Source organism: Staurois parvus, unplaced genomic scaffold (assembly GCF_062004578.1).
Source record: "Staurois parvus isolate SC_StPar_1 unplaced genomic scaffold, SC_StPar_1.0 ptg000025l, whole genome shotgun sequence".
NCBI classification, from domain to species: domain Eukaryota; kingdom Metazoa; phylum Chordata; class Amphibia; order Anura; family Ranidae; genus Staurois; species Staurois parvus.
In genome coordinates, this window is record NW_028317821.1 from 12163422 (window position 1) to 12178348 (window position 14927).

At 40.4% G+C, this 14927-nt stretch overlaps 1 protein-coding gene across 2 annotated transcripts in view; it reads right to left on the reverse strand.

Moving 5' to 3' along the window:
• Positions 1-14927, reverse strand: part of SLC41A2 (solute carrier family 41 member 2) — a 148203-nt gene that overhangs the window by 111723 nt on the left and 21553 nt on the right. The window contains exon 1 of one of the 2 annotated variants that reach the window (XM_089651843.1): positions 6236-6370. The exons of the other annotated variant lie outside the window; for it this stretch is intronic. The gene's annotated coding sequence lies outside the window, so the exon portion shown is untranslated. Of the gene's footprint in view, positions 1-6235; positions 6371-14927 lie in introns of those variants that run through there. 2 annotated transcript variants of the gene reach the window in all.

Genomic DNA, 14927 nt, shown 5'->3' on the forward strand with positions numbered 1-14927 from the left:
TTCTCAGTATAAATACAGCTGTTCTGTGAAGCCCTCAGAGGTTTGTTAGAGAACATTAGTGAACAAACAGCATCATGAAGGCCAGGGAACACACCAGACAGGTCAGGGATAAGGTCGTGGAGAATTTTAAAGCAGGGTTAGGTTATAAAAAAAAAATTCCAAGTTTTGAACATCTCACAGAGCACTGTTCAATCCATCATCTGAAAATGGCCGTCCACCTAAATGAACAGGCTGGGCAAGGAGAGCAGTAATCAGGGAAACAGCCAAGAGGCCCATAGTAACTCTGGAGGAGCTGCAGAGATCCACAACTCAGGTGGGTGAATCTGTCTACAGGACAACTATTAGTCGCGTAAATCTGGCCTTTATAGAAGAATGGCAAGAAAAAAGCCATTGTTGAAAGAAAGCCATAACAAGTCCCGTTTGCAGTTTGCGAGAATCCATGTGGGGGAAACAACAAACGTGTGGAAGTAGGTGCTCTGGTCAGATGAGATCAAAATTGAACTTTTTGGCCTAAAACAAAACTATCTATGGTGGAAAACTAACACTACACATCACCCTCAGCACACCATCCCCACTGTGCAACATGGTGGTGGCAGCATCATGTTGTGGGGATGCTCTTCTTCAGCAGGGACAGGGAAAATGGTCAGACATGATGGGAAGATGGATGGAGCCAAATACAGGGCAATCTTAGAAGAAAACATGTTCGAGTCTGTAAAAGACTTGAGACTGGGGCGGGAGTTCACCTTCCAGCAGGACAACGACCCTAAAACATGCAGCCAGAGCTATAATGGAATGGTTTAGATCAAAACATATAATGTGTTAGAATGGCCCAGTTAAAGTTCTGACCTAGCTTCAATTGAGAATCCGTGACAAGACTTGCAAATTGCTGTTCACAGACGTTCTCCATCCAATCTGACAGAGCTTGAGCTGTTTTGCAAAGAAGAATGGGCAAAAATGTCACTCTCTAGATGTGCAAAGCTGGTAGAGACATACATAAACAGACTTGCAGCTGTAATTGCAGTGAAAAGTGATTCTACCAAGTATTGACTCAGGGGGGCTGAATACAAATGCACGCCACACTTTTCAGATATTTGTAAAACATTTTGAGAACCATTTATCATTCTCCTTCCACTTCACAATTATGTGCCACTTTGTGTTGGTCTATCACAAAATCCCAATAAAACAAACCTTTACGTTTTTGGTTGTAACATGACAAAATGTGGAAAATTTCTAGGGGTATGAATACTTTTTCAAGGCACTGTGTATGGTTACTGGTTCCTAAATCGTATTAAATATCATTTTAGCTCTGTATTAATTTGAGTATAGCTGATTTGTATTGACCAAAATGACTATTACCAACCAGAATGATTTAAAAACATAATTAGAACAATAAAATGTATTTATCATTGTAAAAAAGCAACATTAAAATGGAATTCTAGGTGCAAACATTTTTTATTACGTGCAAAAAAAATTAAAAATAGGAGGTTACCTATAGCCAGATGTACTGAATGAGCAGACAACTTACTCTGGACAGTATAATTCATACATTTGTGTATGCTGCAGCTCCCAATCAGAGAAACCCTGGTGTCATTTATCAGCCTCCCCTTCTTTACACAGAACACCTTCTATTCTGTGAACCATTCACAAAATATATGTGGATTGCCATGGGGAGTGGAGCAGATATGTGACCCTATTACTTCCATGTAATCTAGCTCCAGTGGACCAAAAGTACAAACACTAGTTGTAGTATCCTGAATATACAAATGTATGAATTACACAATTGAGTGTTCATTCGAGGTAACTTTTTAAGTTTTTGCATTTAACATTTTTTTTTTTTTTTTTTTAAATGTCTGTGCCTGGAGTTCCACCTTGTAGAAATTAGTGAATTGTGAAATTGAGTACAGACCAAGATTCCTACCCAGTGCTTGATTTAAGCTTTATGTCAACCATTGGTATTTGAACAGTACCACGTACATTATTAAACATATGACAGCAGAACTATTTGCAAAGAAGATTCCCCAATTTACTTTAAAACAGACAGTCAGCTTTGGAATTATTCACTGCAAAAGTATTCATACGTGAACTGCTAAATTTGGTAAAACTGTAAAGAGCAGCCCACACATTCTGACAGTAGTGTTCTGTGTTTAATAGGTCAAGCGACAAAAAGCATCTCTTCCCTTTTGACTCAAACTTTACCATTGCAAATCTTCAATTGAAATATGTATTTATCCTTGCAAAACCATAACTAGGCAAACGATTACACCTACAAACAACAAATGAGCAACCTTTCAGTTATGCCAATAGACTTATGAGCTTATTGCATCAAATGGGCACAGTGACAAAGACTAAAGTATGCATTACCTAAAGCCCCAAAACTTTTTTTTTTAATTTTGGAAAGTGCAGGAAGTTAGAACCTCTGTCAGGTTGTTTTTGTTGTCTGTGTCCCATTGGGGAGAATTCCCTTGAAAGAGAAGTATGGGCTTTAAAAAAAGAGAAAAATATTTATACTCACACATAGGTGGATGCAGCATTGATCCAATGCTGCATCTGTCCCCTGTTGGCTCTGCCCTGAGAACGGCTGATTGCTCAGTTCTCCCCTCGGCTCTGAGCAGAGGCTGAACCAGGTGCAGATCCAGGCTTCTGACCACATGGTTGGGATCTTTCAGAGAATGGACCGGCTCTGTGATGTGAGCCAACAACGGGCTTTAGCCCGCTGTTGGCTGCAAAAAGATCACAGGCGTGCAGAATGAACTGCAGTCCTGTGATTCATAGAAGTACAGCCAAAATAGCTTTGGCTATGCTTCTCCTTTAATTCCCTGTCCAACAGATACAACAGGTAGTAGACCTGTAAGAAAACCCTTTTGGTTGTCATTGGAACAGATGCCCCCAATGGAAGATGTCCCCTCATGTCTTGTTTCAGTGAATTCTGGATATCCCACCACTTTCTTTCCCAGTGAGAATGGTACAATAGAGGTTTAGGAATCTCCCTACTCTAATCATAACTATTCATAGGCTCTTTAGGCCACACTTCTCATGTGGGCTAAGGAACTGCCCCAAGCTCTGGAAGGATCCTGACCATTATTGGCGGGATCCATCCAGATGCCTGATCAGCAGCTGGCTCAGCCTCTCAGTGTGCTGCTGAGTGGCTGAGCCAGCTGTTCCCCCCCCCCCCCCCTCCCTTCCAGCCAAGCACTTGAAAAGACTAAAGAACTGAGCAATCAGCGATCATGTGATCAGTCAGTTCTTGGGCTTAAAGCCAGCAGAGACAGCTGCAGCATCAGACTGATGGAGGTGTGTATGTGTTTTTTTTTTAAAAACCAAACTTCTCATTTAAAGCTAAACTCAGGGCAAACAACTAAATACACAGATGAAATATTTATAGAAGAGCTGTTTTACCTGCCAAAGAATTTGCATTTCTGTCTATCCAGTCCTGAGATTAAAGCAGCTATGCCACACAGCACAGCCCTGTCTGGCAGAAGACAGGACATGATCTTTCTCTGCTGCAGTTTCAGCTTAACTTACGGGTCCCCTCTTTACCCTGTGATTGGACAATGAAAAGAAAAGCAGCACACAGAAAAGCTTCCGTTCTGTCACTCTGCTCTTTCCTACTACAAACATGTCCCTCATACTGCAGCACTCCTGATTAGCTCCTTTTAATACTTAATTCCCACTGCCCTCTGAGCTCTGCTGTGCAGGGACTACAAGAGGCTGATATCAAGTTAAATTCCCATACTTCCACTGCTTGCATTAAGAATACATTTAATAATGTGTTAAGGTCGCATTCACATAGAGGGTTAGGATCGCCAGAGGCAAGAATAAGGGATTCTGGTTAGCGGAAAAACATCAGCCCTGTGCACAACTGTGTGTGAACAGCTGCAGCCAGATTTGAGCTCTGTACACTTCAATGGCCAGCACTATGCATTATTCACATGTAGTCGCACATCTGAGTGTATAAATGCGATTAGGGACTCTGACGGGTCCTGGACACAGACTATTTATGCCCAGGGATAGCATTTCTGGCTGCAACTAAATGTCCTGCACAGTTGTGCTCAAAAGTTTGCATACCCTGGCAGAAATTGTTAAATTTTGGAATTGATATTGAAAATATGACTGATCATGCCAAACAAATGCTCTTTTATTGAAGGATGATGATCATATGAAGCCATCTTTTTATGTCCTTTTCCATCTTTAAAAAGTTCCATTATCTTGTTACTCAGGACTTTTGACAGTTCTTTTCTGATCCCCATGGCTCAGTATCTAGCCTAGTCAGTGCTTCCACGTAAGAGCTAACAAACTCATTGACTATTTATACACTGACATTAATTGCAATTGCAATTGCAATAATGTGGGGCGGCACAGTGGCTTAGTGGTTAGCACATCTGCCTTGCAGTAAATGGGTCATGGGTTCGATTCCCGACTAGGACGCCTCCTGCATGGAGTTTGCATGTTCTCCCTGTGCTTGTGTGGGTTTCCTCCGGGTGCTCCGGTTTCCTCCCACACTCCAAAGACATGCTGGTAGGTTAATTGTCTCCTGTCTAAATTGGCCCTAATATGTGTATGTATGAATGTGAGTTAGGGACCTTAGATTGTACACCCTTTGAGGGTTAGGGACTGATTTGAATGTACAATATATATATGTAAAGTGCTGCGTAAACTGACAGCGCTATATAAGTACCTGAAATAAATAATTGGCATTTTAACCCGTGTGTGACACCTTGTGTATCTGTACCAAGGCCAAACATTCCAGGGTATGTAAACTTTTGATCATGGCCATTTGGGTGATTTCTGTTATCATTATGATTTAAAAAGGAGCCAAATAACTATTTGATAATAAATGGCTTCATATGATCATCATCCTTCAATAAAAGAGCATTTTTTGGCATGATCAGTCATATTTTCAATATCAATGCCAAAATTTCACAATTTCTGCCAGGGTGTGCAAACTTTTGAGCACAACTGTATCTGCCTGGATTTAAACTTTAAACAGTTCTTTGCATTCTAATACAATTTTATCAGTAATATTGGTTGAACATTTAACGATGACATCAAATGACTTTTACACATACGTACAGGTACAGATGACCTGCCCTCATTTAAAGCTAAACTCCAGTCCAGGCAAACAGCTAAATACACAGATTAAATATTTATAGAAGAGCTGTTTTACCTGCCAAAGGATTTGCATTTTTGTTCATCCAGTCCTGAGATTAAAGCAGCCATGCCACACAGCACAGCCCTGTCTGGCAGTGGAGAGGACATGATCTTTCTCTGCTGCAGTTTTAGCTTTACTCATGGGTCAGTAATATTGATTGAACGTTTAATGATGAAATATAAAATTACTTTTACACATACATACAGGTACAGATGATCTGCTCCCTTTAGAGAATAATTTAAGTATACAGAAAAGTAAGGCTCCATGTACACGGGACGTTTGGAAAACACTTCTGAACGATGGAAACTGACTGCTGGAGTAGGTTAAAAAAAGTCTGTTTAGCTGTGTTTGCATACCGCGTTTAAGAGCGTTTGTGTTTAGAAGCGTATTTTTAAGATAACCTCAGGAGACCTTCCAAAATGCCCAAAATGCACTCAAAAACAGTAAAAATGTACCTATTTCATACATTTTGAGAGAAATTTTGAGAGCAGAAGTAGATAGAGCAGGATTTGTTGAGATTATCCATCTTTTTTTTTTTTTTGTGGCGTTTGTATATGTTCCAGCTCATTTCTGTGCAGAAATTATTGCAGCAGTGTCTAACATATTTTCTTTCATGCGAAACCTCAAAGTATGGTGTACCAGGTCGGAGTACCAGGAAAACACTTTGCATGCATTTTTAATGATGAAAAAAGGCTCTAGACAGCATCTGGAAATGGAAGAGTTAAAATAAATTTCCAAAAACAAATGCTTAGAAATGAGGTTAGCCGTGTTTACAAGCGTTTGAAACACTGATAAAATCTACTCCTGAACGCAAGTTTGGTGCGATCAAAAAAACGACTGTAAACTCAACTGCCTGTAAATGACATAGTGTACATGGACACATAGGAAAACAAAGATAGTTCAGTGGCTGCTGAAAAAAAAAATGCAGAAAAGCTCCTGAACGTCCGTTTATCAGCTGTCGTGTACATGAAGCCACACAGTAAAACTATCCTTCAACTCGCTCAGCTCATGTAAAGCATTCTACAGTTTACAACAGTTATTCCATGCAGGTTACAGCCTGTTTTTGTTTTGTTTTTTTATTCTTACCTACATATTAGTCTTCAGCTTTGCCTTTTCAAACACAGCTGGATCAAGGAACACATCCAAGTAAGCCAAGTCGTAGCACAGCAGTCATTTCCAAGTGATGGCACAGAATGGCTCAGACCCAGCTTTTACACTTGTGGCTAAAAACTCTACAGCCTGCAATCACACTAGTGCTGAGCTGGAGTTATTTGTCCTCCTAAAGAGATCAGGAGGCGGAATGTATAGTTCTTGAATGACCAGTTATTCAGGTTCAGTTACACTGGTCATTTACATTAGTATAAAGCTACTAGACACATTTAATGAACATATACATTCCCAAAACAAACCAGAAAAAGATACAGCATTGTAAAGAGCAGGGCCCTCGAACCCCTCCTGTATCACATTGTATTGGTATTGTTCTGTCACATGTTCTGTCCCCCTTTGTAATGTACAGCGCTGAGCGAACTATTGGCGCTTTATAAATACTGTATAATAATAATAATAATAATAATAATAATAATAATAAAGGGGCCAATTCACACATCTGCTCCTAGCCTTTTAATGCACATTACACAGCATAGAGGCTTCTTAATGTATTATTTGATCCTTTTTACACTCAAAACTAAAAGATGGCCAGCAGGTTAAAAGAAAAAAAAACTGGCCCAATTTACACTCAATGTAAATGAGGGAATACTCCCCACTGTGTCATTGTAATCTGGTGCCTAGACTCCCCCACTATCAGAATACACAAATCAGTGCTGATAACTGCAGCCTTGATCCAGGGAGGGAATACCAACAGGGCGGTTGAACAGAAGTTGATAGGAAAATCAACTTCTGTTCAACCAAAGTGGCCACACATGGATCGAAATTCAAAAGCAGAAATTAACTTAACAAAAAAAGTGCTGGCAGGTGTCAACATTAATGTGAAGCTCTCTGTACATTTACGGCATATTCCTGTGCGGTGATACTGCGACTTCCATGCACTTGTGACATCATCACAGACACAATCAAGTGGCCGAAGAGTCCGAACATGGAAGGAAGGCAGGGAGATGAAAGAAGCACCCTTGACCAACAACAGCCCTTTAGGTTTCATTTACCAGGTAAGTCTAAGCTCATATGCTGTGCATACTAGCGTATTATAGCTTAGGCTAGGTATACTCCTATGCAGGTTGCGTTTGATCCGTTTCTGCAGTGCGTTTTGCATGTGCATTTTTTGCACATTTTGCTGTTTTTTTCTCCTTGCTAGGCAGATTTAAACTGCAAAACGCATCAAAAACACATCATAAAAATGCACTACATGCTTTTCTGCAGTGTTTCCATTGAAGTCTATAGAACCAAAAATGCAACCGGGCGAAAATGTGGAGATATGACCGTGTTCCATAGGAAATCATGTTAAATGGACTGTAGTGCGTTTCTACAAAACGCTGTGGAAAACGCAAAAGTGTGAACAGGGGCGGACTGACAACTCATGGGGCCCCTGGGCAATAGGGGATCATGGGGCCCCTGTGTCCTTGCCCAAACTCAAAAAAAGCCTATGTAAAAGGTACCAGTGGCATCTCATGGGGCCCCCCACTGACCCCGAGCCCTCGGGCAGTGCCCGAGTTTCCAAATGGTCAGTCCGCCCCTGGGTGTGAACCTAGGGTAACACCTCCTGGGAGCCCATTTAAAAAGAAATTGCAGAGCTTAATTCTGCTTTAACATCACCATCAATCCTATTGATGAAGCCCATTCATCCCTTTTAGTATTATATACAGTACAAGCTCAGTATTATACTTGACTAAACTGCGTGTAGTGTCACCTTCATACTGGTAGCCAGAAGGGCATTGCGACACATATACCACACCTTTTGTTTTGCAAGGAAAAAAAAAAAAAAAAGCACTCCTTATTTCTGGTATTCTTTCCTTGATAAATGACAAAAATGACATTCTACGCTATTTATTACCTTTAGACTATTACATGTGGTGCTGATGTATTAACATCAGATATTCTCAAAAGAAAAATCACGAGAATGGACTGTATAGCATTTGCACGTATTTGTGCATAGGTACACATATGTGTACATGTGCATAACAACTCTTCTAGCCTTTTTAAAGCAAGGGATGGTGTGGTATGTGCGTAAAAATACTGACCAGCAACACAGATTTTTTTTCGTTTTTAACTGATCTATACGCAGCACGCTTACGCACCTGTGTGTACTGGCCCATTAAAAACAATGGTCTGTATTTATATTAGTAAAGAATAATGCCTAACAATGTGCCGTTTTTAGGAGTCCCGTGTGCAAGAGGCCTTACATGTTTAAAAACCTATTGTAAACAGAAATATGTATTTCTTATTCCTATTTGGTGAATTAGTTACATTGTGGGCCAACTTATTTCTTAATGTGGGTGAATATATATATTATATACACATATACACACACATACATACATACACACTTTTCACATTCCTTTACCTTTTTTTTTTTTTTTTTTTTTAACATGGGGGAGCCGTGGAATTCATTTTCTGGGCTCAGGGAACCCCTGCTAATAGTTACTATAACTAAGCTGACTGTACATTAGTGCGATGGTTACTAAGAGGAATGCTCCCTACATTTGTAGTCATTGGGAAGCATACCCCTGACAGATGGACAAAAGATCATTGTTGTCAGTGGTACTCCTCTGAGAGGCAAAGGTTGCTGATTGCTTAAGGCAGTGTTTCTCAAACTTTTTTCAGTCCAGGCACCCTTAAAAAAATTATGGACAGTCCCGAGGCACCTTTAAAATTATGGACAGTCCCGAGGCACCTTTAAAATTATGGACAGTCCCAAGGCACCTTTAAAATTATGGACAGTCCCAAGGCACCCTTTAAAATTATGGACAGTCCCAAGGCACCCTTTAAAATTATGGACAGTCTTGAGACACCCCATTCTAAAATTGGGTGCCTTAAGACTGTCCATAATTTTAAAAGGGCACCCTATTCTAAATGTGAAAAGTTTTATATAACTCAACATCCACACATGTAGGACACCCAATATTAGAGGTGATTTTATTCTTCCAAAACAAATACACTTTTGCACACTGGTACTGACTAGTATTCCAATGTTTCTCCTCTCCAACAGTTTTTATCCATCACTAAGATAATGGGACCCCAGCACTGATGGAGAGGGGCAGGGGAGGGTCAAACAAGGATGCTGTGCAGGCAGCTGACATCCTCCTTATCAACGGATGATGTCATTGGTTGTCAGGATGCCAGCAACCAATGACATCATACGTTGCACAATGAAGACCTGTGGCTTTGTGTAACTAAAAGGCAAGCTTGTATACAAGTTTTGGTCACTTATTTGACATGGCACCCCTGCAGAAACCTCAACGCATCCTAGTTAAGAAAGGCTTGCTTAAGGAACTCCTAGAAACCTCTGGAAGAACCCTGGCTGAGAAAGGCTGTTTTTAATCTGTTTTTTCTAGCATTTATTTCTTGTATCTCATACTTCGATCTTTCAGTATATTATTTCTTTGTGTGTCACAAATTTCCTGATATACGTATAATCCTCTGAGATTATTAAATAACCACTTAACCACTTAAGGGTGGTGATCACTAGAGAGAGGAATGTAACCAATCCAGTCCATGGCTTTAAAATTGGTTTTAGCATACATATTATATTCCTCCACAGATTTGCTGTGATATAAAAAGACTTTCTTAAAAAAAAAAAAAATTAAGTAACTCAATACCTAACTCATTCTTATTTTCTATTTCCAAAAACAATATTAGATCTTTCATTGCCTCACCTTTAGATTGGAAGCTCCATAAGCAAGGCCCTCCTAACCCTCTTGTATTGAACTGTGTTGTCTCCCTTTATACTGTAAAGCGCTAAGCAAACTGTTGGCGCTATATAAATCCTGTATAATAATAATATTATTATTATTATATCAGTTATAAATAGTTTCCATAGATGTAACTAAAGGCAATCCTTTCCAAATAACTTCCTTCCCTTTTAAAGTGGTAGTAAACTTCTTTTTTGTACCAACAGGTAAGCCTATAACACTTACCTGTGGATACAGTGGAAATCTGCTAAACCTGCAGGTGTTTAGGAGATATTCACACAGCAAGCAACCGCTGATGTCACCAGCGCATTCGTTCTGAAGGAATAGCATACCTGTGTTGTTCCTTTAGAGCTGTGTGCCGTGCCCATGACTTCTGCGCACATGCAAGGGAGTGACGTCATCTCGCTGTGGCCAGTCAGGCGGCCAGAGCATGCCAACCCGAAAAGAAGACCTGGTGAAGATAGAAGCTCTGCCAGTGGTGGCAGCACGCCACTGGAGGGCTTCGTTCTAAGGTAATATGCATAGTTGCACATTATGCCTTTACCTTGCAGGGATTTCTTTTCTTTTTTTAAACATGTCCAAGTTTACAACCACTTTAAGTATTCATATAAAATATTTACAAAATTGTATGGAGTTTGCGTGTTCTCTCTGTGTTTGCGTGGGTTTCCTCCAGGTACTCTGGTTTCCTCTACAAAGACTAGCTGGTAGATTAACTGGCTCCTGTCTAAATTAGCCTTAGTATATGTCTGTATGTATGTGAGTGATATAGAGACCTTCGAGTATAAACAGTTTGAGGGCAGGAAAGATGTGGATTTAGAATACATAAAGCACTGAGTGAACTGTCAGCACTGTATAAATTACCAGAAAAAAGCATGTTACAAAAAAAATAAAAATAAAAAAAATTTTCCTGGGCCACACTAAAAGAAGAGGAACTGGCCAAACATAAAATACACTTGACAATAAGGATCACAAGTGAATCACTGATATAGATAAGGTATCCATCTAATAATATTTACATTTTTGTAATATTTTTTATTACAAAGTAAAAAAGAGGGCAACATAAAACGGAGTGATATTTGATGCTGTTTTTGATAAACGCATCGATATCTGGTTTGATGGATTTAATAGCAATTCTAGACAAATTCACAAGGTGATCATTCGATATTTTGCTTCTAATTTTGCCCTTCGTGTGCTTCATCATTGAAAATAGTTGCTCATAAATATAGGTGCTGCTGAAATCTGACAACATGAATAAGGGGTGATTGTGAAGAGTGGGAGATTTTTAAATACCAGGCACTTTTACAGCATTCAGCGCCGTCACACTTTTAATATAAATTGAGTGGTCATGCAACACTGTACCCATATGAAAGCTTTATTTTGGTGGTATTTAATCACTACTGGGTTTTTTAAATTCTTCTTCTTAAAAAAAAAAGAAAAAAAAAAAAAAAGGAGAAGACAGAAAATGTTTCTTAGTTTCTGTTAAAAAAAAATTCTGCAAATGAGTAATTTTTTTGCTTCACTGATGTGCGCAGATGAGGTTGCACTGAGAGGCACTGATGAGGCTGCACCAGGGGCGGACTGACCATTTGGAAACTCGGGCACTGCCCGAGGGCCCGGGGTCAGTAGGGGGCGCCATAAGATGCCCCTGGTACCTTTTTCATAGGCTTTTTTGAGTTTGGGCAAGGACACAGGGGCCCCATGATCCCCTATTGCCCGGGGGCCCCATAAGTTGTCAGTCCGCCCCTGGGCTGCACCAATGATCAGTGCCTTGATTATCAGTGTAAACAAAGTGCTGACAGACTGGCTGGTGATTAGCTCTCCTCTCCTCACACAGAGAATGGAGGAAAGGAAAAGGACTATAACCAGCAAGCCTGTTTACATGTGACCAACTGTGATTGGACACAACTGATCACATGGTAAAGGGCTGCTCTGACTGGCCCTTTAGCATGATCTAGAAACAGTGGTAACAGAGCGTGTGGCAGAATGTCCACAGACGCCCTCCCAGAACTGGAAAGCCGTGTTGTAGCCATCTTTTAGCTATAGCATGATTGGCAAGTGGTTAAGTCAATTTACAAAATTGTGTTGGGCTGCATTCATAGCCATCTTGGGCCACAGGTTGGACACCTGTGCTATAGCAGAAAATTCTAATGTTCAACTTCCTCTAAAAGGTAGAACAAATGTTTGTATCTCTAAGATAGTAAAAGTCACTAAAGGTTACACAAAATATTCCATGTATTTTCCCAATCTAGCAGTTGTAGAACTAATTCCACTAACAAGCAGTCTACCTGGTGGGTGTTCATTTTTTTAAGAATCTTTGACAAATACTAAATTGGAATTTGACTATTTAATACTACAAGATCTTGTACAATTTAAAAAATACCCTTCCTATGCTACTTATATTTTTAAATGCTTTTTTTTTTGCAGATTCCTTATTTAGTTGGAGCTTTTGACATCAGTACAAACATAACAGTATCCAAAGAGATATACAGCATACAGGAACATATTACAACAAATATCAGCAGTAAGTCATCGTAGGTCAAAGACAAATAGAACGTAGACCAGATTCTAAACGACCATTATACTCTTGAGCGTGATTATTCAAGGCAAAATAAAGCACATAAAAAAGATGATATAAATATTTTAAGGACACTTAAATCTAGATCAGAAGGGTACCTGTGCCCCCAGCTGCACCGCATATTTTTCCATTTTAGACAAAAGAGAGGCCCCAAAAGGAGCAAAAGTATAAAATCTGAAAAACCACAAGAAGAAAGAAAATCAGAGAGAAAAAAAATATATAGATAAGGAGAAAGACAAGGATAGGGCACAGAAGGGGGAATACATACAACACCATCCCCTCCCGGGCCAAACCCACAGCTTCTTAGGACCAAGAGCAAAACCCCAAAGAATCATACCACTAGGAAAGCATATTCCTCGTGCCAATAATACCATTTCTTAAGGAAGCATTGCCGATCACCCCTGTCTGTTGCCACTATATCTTCCATGGCATTCATTTCTGCCACTCTCCGCAGCCAAACCGAAATAGTCGGGGCCTGTGTCTGTTTCCAAAACATGGGGACACAGCTCTTCACTGCAGTCAACAGTAGAGGTAGAATAGAGTGCCTGTAGGACCTTTCCGGAAAACTGTGGTGATGCAAAAGTCAAAAAGCTGGGTCCCTGACAAGTACACGATTAGTAAATTTTTGAGCGATACGGTGTACACCATCTCAAAATCCCTGTAAATGAGGGCAGGACCAAAAAATGTGAAGCAAGGAGCCAGAATATTCCCCACACCGCCAGCAGCGATCACTACAATGAGCAAACATCGCCTGCAATCTAGCCGGAGTGTAATACCAGCGTATCAGCAGCTTAAAGCCCGACTCCTGAAACTTAGTGCAGATCGACCATTTAAAAGAAAATTTGAGAAGCCTCTCTACCTGTGCGTCCGTAAAACGTAGTCCCAAGTACTGTACCCATTTGCAAATATAAGATAACTCATACGGCGAAGACTGAGATAACAAAAAAGTTTTAGAAATCGCATGATGAATCGGGGAATCCTCCGAACAAAGTATCTCAAAGGGAGTAAGTATCTGCCGAAATGCTTGCGCTGCCGGCAGCGCCCCAAAGAAATGAGATAACTGCACTTTATGCCAAAAAGATCCCGCAAATGACACTGATTCAGACAGCTGGCTCCTGGAAATCCAACCATCCTGTGATTAAAAAAAATGCCAGGCCTGATAGAATCCCAGCGATCTCAGGACCTGAAATCTCGGCCCTCGTAGACCTGAACAAAAAGGCAGGGTTCCCCACAACGGGGGTCAAAGGGGAGGCATTGGAGCTAAAGACCCGGTGCAAAATACTTTCTGGCACACCTTCCACGTTTCCCCCACCATAGGGTGTCGCAAAACCGCTAACAGCAGGTCCTCCTGACACCAAGACAGTGAACCAAGAGGTAATCCTGCCAATGACTGTTCCAGGCGAACCCACTGCTTCAACGTCCCATGCCTACACCAGTCCAACACTCTGGTCAGGTGGCATGCACCGTGATATAACCCCACGTCCGGTAGTGCCATACCCCCCAGCAACTTTGGGAGCCTTAAGTTTCGAGACAACCTGGGAGGTTTATGAGCCCAGATGAAATCAGAGATACAGCGGTTTACAGAAAGCTCAAATGCATGTGGAACACGGATCGGTAACACCTGTAGCGGGTAAAGGAGTCTGGGTAAGACATTCATGCCAATTCGTCAGGTCTTTTCAAATATCCGTCAGTAACGGTGGAAAATTAAACTGAAAAACATCCTCCAGTCTCTTCGTCAGATAAATGCCCAGATATTTAATATGCGTAGTTGCCCACTAAAAAGGGAAGTCCGCCTTTAGCATAATAGATAGGGAACATGACAGATAGACCCCTAAGGCTTCTGACTTTTGGTAATTAATCCTGAACTGGAAAAGGCGTTCCAAAGCATTTTTTTTTTTACTGTATATATCTAGGATAACGTTTCAAGGTTTAATATGCATCTCTATCTGTCAATCTCATCACTTCCTTATCATAATATTGGTTATCCAGTTCTACTTTTCTTTGTTCTAGGTCTTTATTCCCTAAATCGATTATCTTCTGAATTTCAAGAGTAATTAATAATCTTATTTTTACTTCTTTTTCCACCATATATTTAAATAACTCCGCATGGATACTTTTGAGAATTAAAAACCCATTTTATATCCAGTCCAAACCATTACGAGCATCTAGACTTACTTTAGAAATAGGGTCTGAGTTACACAAGATTTCTTAACATTTACTTTCCAAATACACACACACACACACTTTTACTTTTTTTCTCCCCAGCAAATGTTCCCCCCTGCCCTACATCCTCTCTCTCTCTCTTTCAGGGGTAAATACACCCTTAAAATGCTTTTGGTTG